This window comes from Protopterus annectens, chromosome 6.part0, assembly GCF_019279795.1.
Source record: "Protopterus annectens isolate FY-2018-M chromosome 6.part0, PAN1.0, whole genome shotgun sequence".
Lineage (NCBI taxonomy): Eukaryota > Metazoa > Chordata > Ceratodontiformes > Protopteridae > Protopterus > Protopterus annectens.
Genome location: NC_056737.1, coordinates 474,385,142 through 474,401,170, shown reverse-complemented (window position 1 = coordinate 474,401,170; position 16,029 = coordinate 474,385,142). Strand labels below are relative to the sequence as shown.

The following is a 16,029-nucleotide window of genomic DNA, read 5'->3' as shown; positions in this document are numbered from 1 at the left end:
TCAGTCGGCCAGAATTCCAAAGTCTAGGTCCGGCGTCGGTTGCTGTCGCCCATTCCCTGACGTCAGTGCGCCAGGGGTATAAAAGATGCAGCCGGCGCCATTTTCTCCTGTCTTTCTTGCCACGCGGTGCCCGAAGCAAAAGCAGTTCGCAAGTGCCGGTCGGCTGACTACTGAGATTTTCAAATCTGAATTTCAGAACCGAAGTCTTCATTAAAGCTAAGTACCCCGTTGGGGAAACTTTTTTTTCTTGCTCCAGTCCGATGTCAGAAAAAGGAAGCAAATACCTCATAAGGATTTTCACTCTTACTGTATTCCTTGCCTAGGCCCTGATCACAACATTGCTAGCTGTCTGTTTTGTGCTAGATTTAACCAACGCAAGGGGTCTTTGCTGAGGAAGTAGCAGAAAGTCTATGAGCCTTTTCTTAGATTCAGAATAATCGGTTCGATTTTGCATTTCATTACTTTGGCCGAAGATGTAATTATATAATGCCATCGGACCAGCCGACTACGAGAGTTTACAAAAAACACAAGGAAAATGATAGGCATCCAAGGTCCAAAACCAACGACAAAGCCTCTGCTAGGCCAGTCGCCAGTTCACCGGTTCTCAGTGAGGCGCTTTCGCAGCCCCTGGGGCCTGCTACCTCAGAGCCACAGGCCGCTTCCGACTCCCATGTGGAGCCGACTGAGCCTCTGGATACTCAAGGTATTGGACACTTGGAAATCATTCCCTCAGATGGGTCTGGAGCCGCTGAGCAGGCATCTGCTTCTGAGGGTGCCTTCAGACCTACACAACTATATATTAAGCCATCTTCAGCTTCAAAGACTAAAGCAGCTCTAAGGACAAAGAAACAAGTACAGCATTCTCCTACTCAGACTTCCATGCCTAAAAAACAGATGCTCAAAATGGCCGAAGACCTAATTACTTTGATCAGGGGCTCCCATCCCCCTCCTGATAAGAGGCCTAGGCAAGAGACAGAGTATAATTCTTCTGATCAGGTTTCTATTTCCTCTGATTCCTCTTCTGAACAGGATTACTTCATGCTTCCCTATGAGGATTCTGATGCTGAAGAATCCATTCCTTCAGCCTCTCCTCCTGGGGATTATTCTTTTGGGGAAACCCTGCATACCATGAGGGAGCATTTCCACTGGGAGAGCCAAGATTATTCTGAATCTAAGAAAAGGCTCATAGACTTTGTGCTACTTCCTCAGCACAGACCCCTTGCTATTCCACCTGTTCTAGACATTGTAGATGATGTATTTTCAGAGTCCGGCCTGTCCCCTGACTCTTTAACCCCTGCCCCTGCTAAGCCAGACGGATACTACATGGTCCTGGACTCTCATAAATTCCTATATAAAAACCCCGCTGCTGACCCAGAAACTATATCTCCGGGTCCCAAAGGGGTTAAAGCTTCCACATCAAAAAACCCTGTCCCCTCTGATAGGGATTCCAGGGCTCTGGACAGATTGGGGAGGGGGGTCTACACTTCTGCTACCCTGGCTGTAAGGGCTTTAAATTGTCAGTTTCATATGCTTAAATATCAGCAATATTTAATGTCACTGCTTAAACAGAAATTGTAGACAAATACTGAATGTTCAGAGAATAAGGAATTGCAGGAGTTATTGCATGCAGCTGAACAAGTGGGGAAGCATACTTTGCAATGTGGTTATGATTCACTGGAGGCCTTTTGCAGGGCCGCTGTTACAGGTTCTGTTATTAGAAGGCATGCTTGGTTAAAGGAACAGAATCTGCCTGATCATGTTAAAGCAAAATTATTCGATGCACCATTACAGCATGATACTTTGGTACTAAAGCAGAAGAGGTGTTGAAAAAAATGGAGGATAAAGCAAAATCCATGCAGACAGTCAAGGATTTTTTACAGGTACAGCCACCCAGGGTTAGCAGGAGTTGGCCTTCTAACAATTGGTCCTTTCCAGTGTCAGACAGACCACAAAGAGGCAGATACAGGCTTCCCAGAGGCAGATCTCAGCCCCAAGGCTCATACAGGCCTAAACAATGGGGTGCTCTACCTCCAAAAGTGGAGAAGACAAATCACAGCCTTACAGGAAACCATCCCAATGACTTTCCTCTACCATATCCAAGCATTTTTCTTTTGGCAGCCCCCTTAGGGGGAAAACTAGCTCTTTTTTCATCAAATTGGCAAATGATTACCCAAGACAAATGGGTCCTGAACATAGTGTCCCAAGGCTACAGGTTCCATTTTCACACTCTACCAAGGTTAAAAGGTATGCCAGACCTGCCACACAATCAATGGGCAGAGGCACAAAAACAAATCACAGCCCTCATGGAAATAAGGGCCATTCAGCAAGTCAAACAAACAGAGCAGGGGCAAGGATTTTACTCCAGACTTTTCCTAGTACCAAAAAAGGACAAAACCTGGAGACCAATACTGGACCTATCTATACTAAATACGTTTCTGGAAGTTCCAAAATTCAAGATGTTGACTCTACAGCAGCTACTGACCATGCTGGGCAAGAAGGCTTGGCTTGTAACTTTGGACCTAAAAGAGGCATACCTGCATGTCCCAATCAGACAATCTTGCAGAAGATACCTCAGATTCATAGCTGGCTCAATGCATTACCAATTCTCTGCACTGCCCTTTGGCTTATCTACTGCGCCCAGGGTCTTCACAAAATGCCTGGCACCAGTAATTGCGTTTTGCAGACAAAAAGGAATTCAAATATATCCCTACTTGGACGACTGCCTAATTCAAGCAGAGAACAAAGACATTCTTCTAAAGCATCTGGCGTTTGTAAAAAGATTACTAATTGGCCTAGGGTACACAGTAAACGAAAAGAAATCAAAACTAGTGCCCTCTCAAGAGATAATATTCCTGGGTGCAAGCTTAAATACAACTGTCCAGATGGCTTATCTCACACCAGACAAACAAAAGCAACTGACTACTTAATTCAAGAAATTGGCAACAAAAACCCACTTATCTGCAAGGAATATCCTGCAGGCCTTGGGTTTCATGGCATCCTGCATTCTACTAATTCCATATGACAGACTGCATATGAGGAAACTACAATGGTATCTAAAAAGTGTTTGGACACAGCATTGCCACAGCCTGGAGACAGTAATTGCACTCATTCCCTGCCTGCAACAGGAGTTTCGATGGTGGGCAGAAGCCTGTCACCACAACAAGGGTCTGCCATTCAGTTTACCTACAGCCAGACAGACACTGACAACGGATGCATCAGATTATGCCTGGGGGGCCCATATGGCAGGAAAATGTATTCAGGGCACATGGCATGCAAACCAGATGCATCTTCATATCAATCAAAAAGATGCTAGCTGTTCAAAATGCCCTGACAGCTTTCAAGGACCTGCTTCATCCAGGACAGCTACTGATAGACAGACAACACTATGGTCATGTGGTACATAAACAAGCAAGGAGGTACACATTTCTACCCCCTCTGCAGACAAGCAATGACCTTATGGGACACAGCATTGGCTTTACAAGTTCACCTGCAAGCACAATTCCTGCCAGGAAAAAGAAGTACTCTGGCAGACGAACTAAGCAGAAACCTTATGGATCCCCACGAATGGAAACTGGATCCACAAGTCTTCAGCATGATAATAAGGAAATTGGGATGCCCAGACATAGATCTATTTGCCTCCCCTCACAACTGCCAATTGCAGAGATTTTGCACAAGGATTTATCACAAGCAAGCATGGAAAGTGTATGCCCTATCCTTCAGCTGGAAAAATCTAACAGTATAGGCTTTTCCCCCACTGCCTCTCCTTCCCAGGGTACTCGAAAGGTCAGACAAGAGAAGCCAAAAATGATACTGATTGCACCAGACTGGCCACGCCAGCACTGGTACCCAATCCTGAAGAGCTTGTCGCAAGGTCCAGCATGGATATTGCCTCATACTTCTCACTTGCTGACCAAACAAAACAATCAGATCCTGCATAGTCAACTCAGGACCTTAAATCTGGCAGCATGGCGGATAATGTAGCCATTCAGAGCACTCAACTTTCAAAAGCTGTTATGGATGTTATCTTGGAGGCCAGGAGGCCCAGTACCAGAAAATCTTATGCAGAAAAATGGAAGAGATTCTGTGCTTGGAACCAGGAACAAGGCATTGACACGTGTGTACCAAATATCTCTCAAATTTTACAATGCCTAACTGAGATGCTGAACAGAGGCCTTTCCTCATCAATTAAGATTCATGCCTCTGCCATTTCAGCCCATTACAATACGGAACCACCTATCTTTTCTCATCCTTTAATAAGACAGTACCTCAGAGGGGCCAAAAACATTAGGCCTCCAGGGAGAGTACCAATTCCGGCCTGGGACCTCAATTATGTTTTGGAAAAACTCACGCTGCCTCCTTTCGAGCCAGCATCAACAGCAGATATAAAATTCTTATCCTGAAAAACAGCTCTGCTCATAGCAATAACCTCTGCAAGGCGGGTCTTGGAGTTGCAAGCACTCATGGCTGTGGAACCTTTCATCATCATCTTTCATCCAGACAGGGTTTCTCTGAGGACAAACCCTACATTTATGCCTAAGGTGGTGTCCAGTGTGGCCCTCAACCAAACCATTCACTTGCCTACCTTCTACCCAATTCCACAGAACAAGGGTGAGAAAATTCTGCATTCTTTGGACATACACAGGCAGTTACGCTTCTACTTGGACAGAACTAAAGCTTTCAGAAAGACTGAGCAACTTTTAGTCTCATATGCTGCAGGATTACAAGGGAAGGCTATCTCAAAACAGACTTTCTAAATGGATAGGCCATTGCATCCGTTTCTGCTATTTTCAACATGGCAAATCAGTGCCTAAGGGCATTAGGCCTCATTCCACCAGAGCAGCAGCCACTTCAGCAGCCTTCTTCAGAGGAGTACCAACCAAAGTTATCTTAGAGGCTGCAACTTGGACTTCAGTGCACACCTTCACAAAGCACTACCACTTACCTCTTTAAGTCCAGAGCAGGCATTGCCACTGCAGTTCTGCAGGGCCTCATAGCCTCTCCTAATCCTGTTTAGCCCAGTCACCCATCCTCAGCTTTGAGATTCAACCCAAGAGTAATGACTGCAACAGTGAAACACGATACAGTTGTGTACCTACCATAAATGCAGATAGTGTATTCACTGTTGCAGTCCAGGTTACCCACCCACCATCCCCCTTTTCTTTGCTGGGACCTATCTGCTCTTCTCTGTCCTATACAACCTATTTTGGTATATTTGCTTGTAGATGAAGGAAACGTTATTTTTGTGCATGCATTTTTATTGGCATATTTTCTTAGCCTACCAATTTGGGGGCACCTGACATCTGGGGCAAGAAAAACTGAAGAAAATTGTGTCGGCTGCATCTTTTATACCCCTGGCGCACTGACGTCGGGGAAGAGGCGACAGCAACCGATGCCGGACCTAGACTTTGGAATTCTGGCTGACTGAGGGTAGCCTGCCAGCAGGATAACCCAAGAGTAATGACTGCAACAGTGAATACACTCTAACATCTACATTTATGGTAGATACACAACTGTACTTTGTGCCCTGCCGTTAGGTCTCTCTACAGCCCCCAGAGTGTTCACGAAATGCATGGCAGTAGTAACAGCTCACTTGAGACTAAAAGGATTCTGGGTGTTTCCATATCTAGACTGGCTCCTTACTGCCCCCACCAAGCATCTTCTGGTAATGGCACTGCACTATATTCTTTCTCTCTGGCAAAATGGTTGGGAATAATTATACATTGGGAGGAATCAAACCTTATCCCTACACAGCAAATAGAGTTCATTGGAGCAATGGTCAATACTCAAGTCTTGTCTGGTATCGCTCCCAGTTTGCAGAGTCCGAGTGAGGCTTCAACTCCAGGTGATACTATCTCAAACAGTCTCTGCAAGGGAAGTTCTTCAGGCCCTATGTTCTATGGCTGCATCAATTCCAGTAGTGCCTCTAACAAAGCTACATATGCGGATTCTGCAATGGCTCCTTCTGTCAGTGGTTCCCAAACTATTACCCCCTCGATTACCAGATTCGAATAACCAACTCCTGCAAACAGGACCTGCTTTGGTGGATGAGGCTAGATGTAGATCTTTGGGCTCGCCAGTTTCAACCTCCACAGCCATTGTGACCATGGATGCTTCCCTGATCGGGTGGGGGGGGCAATTTCCAGGGAAAGACTGTCCCAAGGCACTTGGTCCACCTCAGAGCCCCACCTGCATGTCAGTGTTCTGGAACTGAGAGCTGTGCTGTTAGCGTTGCAGGCCTTCCATTCAGCTCTCCTTTCTGGGACAGTTGCAGTTCAGTCAGACAATAGGTCAGTGGTTTGGTATATCAACAAGCAAGGAGGGACCAAGTCCAACCCCCTATGTCGAGAAGTCATGAGAATTTGGCAGTGGGCAGTAGCTTCAAAACACTTTCTGATAACGCATATCCCTGGGAGCTCCAACATGATTGTGGACAAACTGAGCAGATGCATCCTCATGCCTCACGAGTGGTCCCTGAACCCTGAGGTGGTGTCTGATCTTCAGCCACTAGGGCCAGCCTTGCTGCGATCTTTTCACTTCCCCATCAAACACCCAAGTGCAGCAATTATTTTGCCCTACTTCCCCCAGAGGGGGAGTCACCGAGGGATGCTCTGATCCACAATTGGCCCACGGGACTGCTTTACGCTCATCTTCCCAGCCCTCTGATTCCACAATTTCTAAAGAAAGCTCTTCGGTTGAGATGCAAGCTGATCCTCATAACCCCATTCTGGCCTTGACAAGTTTGGTTCCCCTTCCTTCGGCCTCACCTAGTATGCCTGCCATGGATTCTGGACCCTCCACCAAATCTGATTACTCACCCCCAAGGGTTGACTCACCCAAATCTGTCCAGTCTCAGGCTGACAGCTTGGTTTTTCCACTTCCATTAGTCGCCAGGTATAGCTAGTCTCACCTCACCTGTTCGAGACATCATTCTGGCCTCTCACAAACCATCCACCAGAAGACTATATTATGGTAAATGGAAAAGGTTCTCCATCTAGTCCAAGGATAACATGCTAGATCCATATTCGGCTCCAGTTACTGCAGTGCTTTTATACTTGGCTAAGTTTTTTGATAATGGAGCCTCTGCCTGTGTGGTACAAGTGCATCTAGTGGCAATTTCCAAGTTCCACAATGGTATAGATGGCACCCCTCTTATCTCTTTGCGCCTTTGCAAGGCTTTCCTCAAGGGGACCTCTCATCTCAGTCCTCCTGTCAGACAGTCTGTGGAAGCATGGAACCTCACCCTAGTCCTTCAGTCTTTGACTCAAAAACCCTTTGAGCCTGCTGCTAAGTGTGACCTAAACTTTTTGTCTTGGAAATCTGTGTTCCTGGTAGTCATTATCTCTGCCAGAACAGTCTCAGAGCTGCAGGCATTGTGTATCAAGAGGCCCTATCTGGTCTTTCGTAAAGACAGTGTGTCACTTCGGACGAGCCCATCCTTTCTTCCCAAAGTTGTTTCTGAATTCTCCATTAACCAGACCATTGATTTACCAGTGTTTTTTTTCTGAATTTTGCCAATAGAGGAGAGTATTGCCTTCACTCCTTAGACGTACATAGACAATTGAGATTTTACCTAGACAGGCCCAAACCTGTCCGTAAATCTGAACAGCTTTTCATTTCTTTTTCTGTGCCCAAAATGGGAGAGGCTGTTCCCAAGGTTACATTATCGAGATGACCAAGGGACTGCATACGTTTCATCTATTCCCTCCATAATAAACCCATGCCAAAATTTAAAGGTCACTCCACTAGATCTATGGCAACATCTATAGCATTCCATTCCAGGGCATCCATGGATGACATCTGCACGGCAGCTACTTGGGGTAAGCCTCATACCTTTATCGATCATTACAAATTGGACCTGGTCTACAGAGGGAGAGCTGTCTTCGGCTCAGTGGTGCTCGGGAATGTTCTTCCATAAGGGCCGCCCATGGACCTCAAGATGGCTTGGGATTCTGTCCTATCAGTGATGAATAGAAAGAAGATCAACAACATCAGATAAAGAGGTTGTCTTACCATAATGTTCCATCTGTGTTCAACTTCTTTCATTCATTACTTCCCACCCTCCTTCCCCCTCAAAGGCTCCTGGGGGATGCTTTGGGTCTAAGTAGTCCCCTAGGGTACTTGCAGAAGTGGCCTCTGCTTTACTTCCTTTTCTTAACTAACTCGAGCTGAGGTAACAGCTAGGAGGGCATTCTGGGTAGAGACTTTGCACAAGAGTTTTTTTTGGCTACCACAAGCTTGGTAATAGGCCGACTCTGTTTTGAGGGCTGTGAACCAAACCCATCAGTAATGAATGAAAGAAGATGAACAACACAGATGGAACGTTACGGTAAGACATAACATGCATTTTTTTCCTCATTTAATAGTAAATGACATCTTGCTAGTCACTCTTATGCCTTAAGAGTTTGTGTAATTGAGAAATGTTTGGAGTTGGCACTACAGGTTAAGGTAGAGTCATCTAGATACTGTAGTAAAGATGACATTGGTGCTACTCTGTACATATTGATGAACTTGTTAAACAATTATGTGCAAAATGTGGAGTCTTGTAGTACTCCTAAGATAGGAATGTGGGTGGATGTAACATTTTGCCATTTAAGACTACTCCAGGAGTGAGGTAGCTGGAGAACCAAAGACCGAATTTGGTACTATGGTAGGGTCTGAAGCTGTGTTGAGTACAGGATAAGCAGTTTTTTATTCATCTTTCTAGGGTTTTAGAAAATGGTTGTAGGTTGGCTGTAAATCTAGTTGGACAGTTGTTCAAAAGGTGTCACTTCTGTAAAGAATTAAGTCAGTTTCCACAAACTGGGTACATAGTATTTTGGATTGGTGTGTAAGGACTGATGCTGTGTAGGTGACAGTCGGTGACAAGAAAGTAGTCTGGTGGTAGGTTATCTGGGGCTAGTGAGATGGTTTTCATCCATCTGTCCACAAACCCTTTTTCCCCATTTTTGCACATGGGGTCAGGGTTTCACTTCAATAGTGGTGATCTAGAGCCAGTGTTTACACCGCCAATTTAGTAAATTTGATTTGGGTGCAAGAATAATTTGTATGATTTTCATAGTACATGTTGAAGTACTGATTCTTGGGTCTTTCTGCCATGCAGAAAGCTACAACTGGCTTGATTCCCAGAGTCTTTACACTATCCCTAGTCAACGGATGTCCAAGAATCAATGTCTGGATGTCTAGGTATAAAAGGGGTGTCTGGCGCCATCTTCAGATCTTTCAAGCCATGTATTCTGATGCGCTACTCCATTTTATTTAATGCTTAGTCTGTTGATCAACTTTTTTCCCCCTACTACTTGTATTCACGTAAATACCCTGTTGGGGAAAACTTCTTTTTAATTAATGTTTAAAAAGGTTAATTGCTTCAAGTGTGGTAAGCAAATTCCATATAAAGATTTCCATTCGTCTGTTTGAGGCTGCAGCACAATGTTTATAGTTGTCAGGACTGTGCTATGTTTCACTTGGAAACCCTTAAGCATAGGACTGAAGTCCCTGCAGCCCACATGGAATCCTCAGACCAATTATTTTCACTTCTTCACACACCTCTGCTGTGGCCAGTTCCTTGCTCTAGAAATCCAAAGATAAAGAACTAGGGAACTGCTCTGTGGATGACTGGTAAGCTTCTATGTCTGCAGTCAGAGCAGCTGCCAGTTCAGGTTATGTGCCTTTGCAGCTTCCTTGACTCAGTTGACCAATTGGCCCTAATCCCTCAGCAAGCCACCATGGCATGAGACCAAACTCATTGCAGAGAACTTTTAAGCCTGCAGTCTCCCAGACCAGTGTCTGTTCCTTGAGAGTATCTCTCTCTGCACACTCATTCCCTGCCACCCACCCCCTAGAAAGCCAGATCATTTTTATTGAATACCTTATACCCACAAGCAGATCCCTCAGTAGTGTCTACTGAGACCACCAGGGGTGCTTTAAGGATGAAGCTAGAACCTAATGGCAGAGAATGATTGCTGGATTTGACAAAAGAAACTTTACATCTGCTACCCTCGCTATGAGGGCTACTTTAATGGAAGGATATCCTACAGAACCCAGGGACGAATTTCTGTTTACCAGAGACTGACAACCATCACCTCTGACAGTTCAGAAATAACCTGGGGTGTCCAGTTAGAGCCTCTAAAGGTGCAGTGTGTCTGGACCACAGAGCAAAGGAAATTGCACATTAACTAGAAAGAAATGTTGGCAGTTTTTCTAGCTGTAAATTTTTCAAAGCAGTCTGAACCCAGAAACAGTGCAGATTTGGACAGACAGTAGCACAGTTGTGGCCCGTAAATTTTTATTTATTTTTATTTTAAATTTGTTGACTGTATTTGTCTGTCTGAGCTGATGGCCCTTTTTCAGCAGAGGCCTGGGCAAAAAGCTCCACAGATTTACAAAAAAGTAATAAAATTTAGAAATTAAGAAAACGTTTTCAATTGAGACTATAGAAGCATAAAAGTTAGTTAAGTTGCTATTTAATGTAAGTTGGGTATAGAAACCTATGCAAACTTTGATAGCTTAGCTAAGGAAGCTACAGTAGTGAGGATAATACAGGCAGTATGTAAATAAAGGATATATTTTAAGATTGAGTGACAGTGACTTTTTTTTCTCTCCAGGTCTCCACTTGTAAGATCCTATAGCTGATAGCTACTGTGTTACTAAAATTTAATAAATTGTTTTCTAGTCCTGAGGATGTTTTCTCCCCAGGTCTCTGCTGAAAATGAGCCAAAAGCTCAGCCAAACTAACCTGGTTAACAAATGTAAAATAAATAAGTAATTACCTAGTTAAGATGGCTAGGAGAGCTAACAGTTAAACAGAGCTGAAAGCCAAAGAAGGCAGATGGTAGGCTATCCTAAGAAAGGAAGACAGATTGTGGCGGTTGAGTACAGTGACATGACCAGTGACTTTTTTCTGGTGTTCTTTGGTGACTGATTTAAATTCTTTTGAGTTTTTGAGTGACCTAATAAGTAAATAAGGGGGTACTCATTCTTATAGTCTGCACTCTGGCTTTAAATATTTGGCTGTTGGCCCAAGAATTGCAACGGACACTCTTGGCATCCTACATCTCAGGTCAGAACACCATAGCAGGCACTGAGCAGGAACCTACTGGACCCCAATAAATGAATGCTGGAGAGAGATCTTCTGGACCTCCCTCACTGATGGAGACACCACATTGTAGAGCTCTGTGCCTCCCATCAGAACAGACGACTACAACGTTTCTGCTCCAGAACCCAACAGATGGGGACATTGAGGACAGACCTATTCTTCTATGTCTTTGATCCCAAGGGTAATGATAAAGTGAGGTTAGACAGGCCAAGCATTATACTCTTGACACCAATCTGGTCAAGGCAGCAGTGGTTTCAATCTTGTTGATCCTCAGCAAAGGAGATATTCTTCCACCGGTGATAGACCTCATTAGCTAGGAGAGTAGATCTGTCATTTATCTACACCTGAACACACCCTAACAGAATGGAGGATTGGATTTTAACTCCAAAAATGCAAACTGCTGTAAGTGCTGTCTGTCCTGAGAGAGAAAAGAAAACCAGCTACCAGAAAATTCAAATGGAAAAGCAGTTTCTGCTTGCTGACAGGTCAAAGGTGTGGCACTTTTTGTGAGCATTAACTTAGTGTTGGAATACCTTTCAGGATTATTTGACCAGGGCCTTTTTATTCCAGTATTAAGGAGCATGCTTAGGTCATCTCTGCTTGCCTTCCCTGCTTCCCAGCTATCCTCTTCCCTCACCTGAAACTGTTCTTAAAAGATTATACACCTAAGACCTCCCAGGAAAAAACCTGTCCCTTCTTGGGACTTTATGTATTAGAAAAACTTAACTTGCCACATTTTTGAGCCAGCAGCTTCTGCTCTGGTAAAGATGCTCACTTGAAAGACTACCCTTCTCGTAGCAATCGCCTGAAACAGGGGGTCTCAGAATTATGAGCATTGATGTGCAAAGAACCTTGCATTATTTTTCACAGGGATAGTTACCCTCCGAACTTACCCCTCCTTTGTGCCCAAGGTAGTATCAAAACTTTCAATCAAGCTAGACACCTGCCATTGTCTTTTCCTAACCTGCAAAAACAAAGTTGAACAAATCCTACATTCCCTGGATATGCAGTGACAGATCAGGTTTACCTAAACAGAAAGTTGCCAAATAAAACAGAACTGCAAGTGGACTCTGCAGAAGGGAAAGAAGGTAGGCCAGTCTCCAAATCTACTATTTCAAAATGGTTAGCCAGTTGTTACCTTCTGATACGGTCCTCATGGAAAGCCATTACGAGATTATACCAGGGCTTACTCAGCGAGACACAGGGCAACCACCACTGCCTTCCTAAAAGATGTCACCACTCAAGCCATCTGGGAAGCGTGTACATGGACTTCTGTCTACACCTTCACCAAATGTTGCCATTTAGGCACTGCATCCAGGGCTTTGCCACTGCTGTCCTGCAGCACCTGCTGTTCCAGGTGCTACCAAACAGCCTATCCTCCCAACCTGTAGCTTTGAGTCCTTCCAAGAGTCGGTACTGCAGCATTAACTGCAAAGAACTGTTCTGTTACGCTTAACAGCATTGTAGCTGTTCAAGTAGATCAGTGTTGTAGAGAGCAGTGTCACATTACAAACTCCTACCCTTCTATCTGCTGGCCACCCCCACCCCAATCTGGGTATACTTTATCCAGCATCATCTCTTCCTGTTTCTAGTCTGGTTAGAAGTTTCTCTTCTTTCTCAACTTTAACAACTGGAAGGGTTGTATTGCCCTCAGACATCCGACTATCCTAGCGTAGAAAGACCTGAATGTGCCACAGACAGACAACTCTCTTATGCCCTGATGTCCGTCTGCTACAGATGATGTAAAGACTCTGGTAATCAGGATGGCCGCAGCCTTATGCATGGCATGTAGACCCAAGAATCCATACTACAACATTGGATCTATTCTAATATCTACATTATGACATTACTGTACTTTCCTTGTTATGTTGTATTAAAAAAAATCAGTAAAAACTAAAAAAAATTCTAGCCAAGCTAGAATTTCTACTGAGTGACCAGTCAAACCTCTTGTATTAGAGGCACATGTGATGTATGCAAATGACCCTTATGAACATCAGGTGTTAGTTATTTGGGGTGTCTGTATAGTGGGGCTTGGCTTTATTGGCCTGAATTTGTCCATTAAACGGCTTAATTCATGAGCATTCAGAATCACCATACAACTTTTGCTTGATGACATGTCTAGTTTCCCTGACTGAATTGTAAGTTGTAATCCATGTAGATTTAGAGTGGGGCCATCGTTCAGTTTAGAAGGATTTGGAGTGTCTTGTCTATATTGTATGTTTACTTTTAAAAACGTTTTCCAGCAAATAATGACTTCTAGTATTGCATAATGTTTAATTGTAGATTGTGGAAGATATTACAGTATTAGAAGGAAGATATTGCAATGTTAAAATGGTTAGGATTTGATAAGTGGAAATCGGTTATGAGTAGTTCTGCGGGTGCATTCTATTTTTTTTTCTGATCACACTACATTTGTTATTTCATTATCTTTATTTTTTACCTGGTTTCCGCAATGCGAAGTATGTGCCGTTTAATTGTCTCCAACCATACAATTCTGTGATTTTGTTTTGTACAATTTCTGTACTGAAACTTTATTCTTTTTTTACATTACATTATTTTGATAATCGTGTTCAACTTTTATGTTGGATGGATACTTTTAAAGTTGTATGAACTGGATTGAACTGATATTAAGTTGTGGTATATGTTCTTTGAGGGTGTTCTGTATTTTGTATGTGTGTGTGTGTGTGTGTGTGTGTATATATATATATATATATATATATATATATATATATATATATATATATATATATATATATATATACATATATATATATATACATATATATATATATACATATACATGTTATGCACATTATTAGTATAGCTTGTGTACTGTGGTGTGGGTGTAGAAAGGCATGTTTGTTTTGACAGTTGGTGTTGTGGCGTGTGGAGTTTGGAGAATTTTGGCATGAAATGAGGTACATCTGATAGCTAGTAATGTATGCTAGGAGAGCTAGGTTTGACTAGTTATATGTAGTGCTAGCATGTTATGAGATACATTGGTGTGGATCATAATTTTAAATTTATTTCTGCTGGTGGTAGATGTAAGTATAGATGAGCCTAGAGGGTGGGAAGAGAGCAAGGTAGGTCACTAGTTGAGCTAAAAGATAGCCAGTCTGTGTGCACATGCCCACTGGAGTTCATTTCCCTCTGAATCTGTTTGGTATGGAGGAGAGACAGGTGTGTAGTATGGGGGAGAAAATGAAAAAATATACACATCACAATAGCCATTTGTTCCAAATGTAAAGCAAAGAGAATGGGTGACTGTATTCATCGTTGGCATATTCATCTTAATATTCTGAAGGGGACTAAAAGGTCCCTACTGTGGCCGTATACAAGTAGCTGTAAGTCCAAAGTTTAGCAAAACCCTCAGAATAAAATCAATTCACTTGTTAAATGTTTTTCCCTCTTCTAGGCTTATTACTAATTCATCCTAATTATCTTATCTTCTAAGGATGAGATGACTTCCTGTCTTCCATAAACTTGCATTGATTATTGACCATCTACTCTTTAACATGTAATGGTAATTTAACAGCATAATCATGGTTGCAGTCCTCACATAGATCAATATTTATATTCAAACATTGATCCTTTCTCCTCTTTGCTTGATGTTCTTCGTGTTTCACTGTTGCAGTCATTACATTTGGGTAATCTGCTGGCAGGTTTCCCTCAGTCGGCCTGATTAACAAAGTCTTCGGTCCTGCGTCAGTTGCTGTCCCTTCTTCTGTGACGTCAGGGGTATAAAACATGCGGCTGACGCCATTACATCAGTCTTTCTTGCCGTGCGGTGCCCGAAGTAGAAGCAGTTCGCAAGTGCCGGTTGGCCGACTCTTGAAATGTTTGTTTTCGAGTTTCAGAACCAAAGTAGTCAACTTAAAGATAAGTACCCCGTTGGGGAAACTTTTTCTTGCTTTTTACCGATGTCAGTAAAAGTTTAATAATTGCATTACTTATGGAAAGCAAATACCTCAAAGATTTTTCATTCGTACTGTATACCTTGCCTAGGCCCTGACCGCAACGTACCTTGCAGTCGGATGTTCTTAGTGTTTCACTGTTGCAGTCATTACATTTGGGTAATCTGCTGGCAGGTTGCCCTCAGTCGGCCTAAATTCCAAAGTCTTGGGTCCTGCGTCTGTTGCTCTCTTCTCTTCCATGACGTCAGGCGTATAAAACATGTAGCCAACACCATTTTCTTTAGTCTTTCTTGCTGGACAGTGCCCGAAGTAGAAGCATTTGGCAAGTGCTGGTCGGCCGACTACGGAAATATTCAAGTTTGAGTTTCAGATCCGAAGTCTTCACTAAAGCTAAGTACCCCGTTGGGGAAACTTTTTTCTTGCCTTTTACCTATGTCAGAAAAAGTTAATAATTGCATTACTTGTGGGAAGCAAATACCTCCCAAGGATTTCCATTTATACTGTATTCCTTGCCTAGGCCCTGATCACAACGTGCCTGGCTGTCGGTTTTGTGTTAGATTTAACCAACGCACTATTAAGCGTCTGTATATTTTTGTTAAAGTATTTTGGAAACAGATTTAACTACCCAGAAATGTCGTCTGATAGCAATACGACTACTGGAGTACATAAAAAACGCAAGGGAAAGACCTAGAAAGGCAGTCTAGATCCAAAACCGACGAAGCTTCTCCTAAGCCAGATGCCGGTTCGTCGGTACTCCGGTGAGGGGCTTTCACAGCCCCTGATACCTGCTACCTTAGAGTCGCAGCCCTCTACCGACACCCATGTGGAGTCCGGCATGCTGCTAGATACTCAAGGTATTGGACCGACGGATGTATCTCCCTCGGATGGGTCTGGAGCCGCTGAGCAGGCACCGGCTTCTGAGGGTGTAATCAGACCTCAACATTTGTGTATCAAACCGACGACAGCTGCAAAGCAAAGACAAAAGCAACTTCTAAAACTAAAAAACGACGCATGAGCCCACGT

General features: G+C 43.5%; 1 protein-coding gene across 1 annotated transcript in view; it reads left to right on the top strand.

Annotated features, from left to right (window-relative positions):
• CHP1 (calcineurin like EF-hand protein 1) overlaps positions 1-16,029 on the top strand; it is a 234,686-nt gene that overhangs the window by 189,919 nt on the left and 28,738 nt on the right. The gene's annotated exons all lie outside the window — the stretch shown is intronic.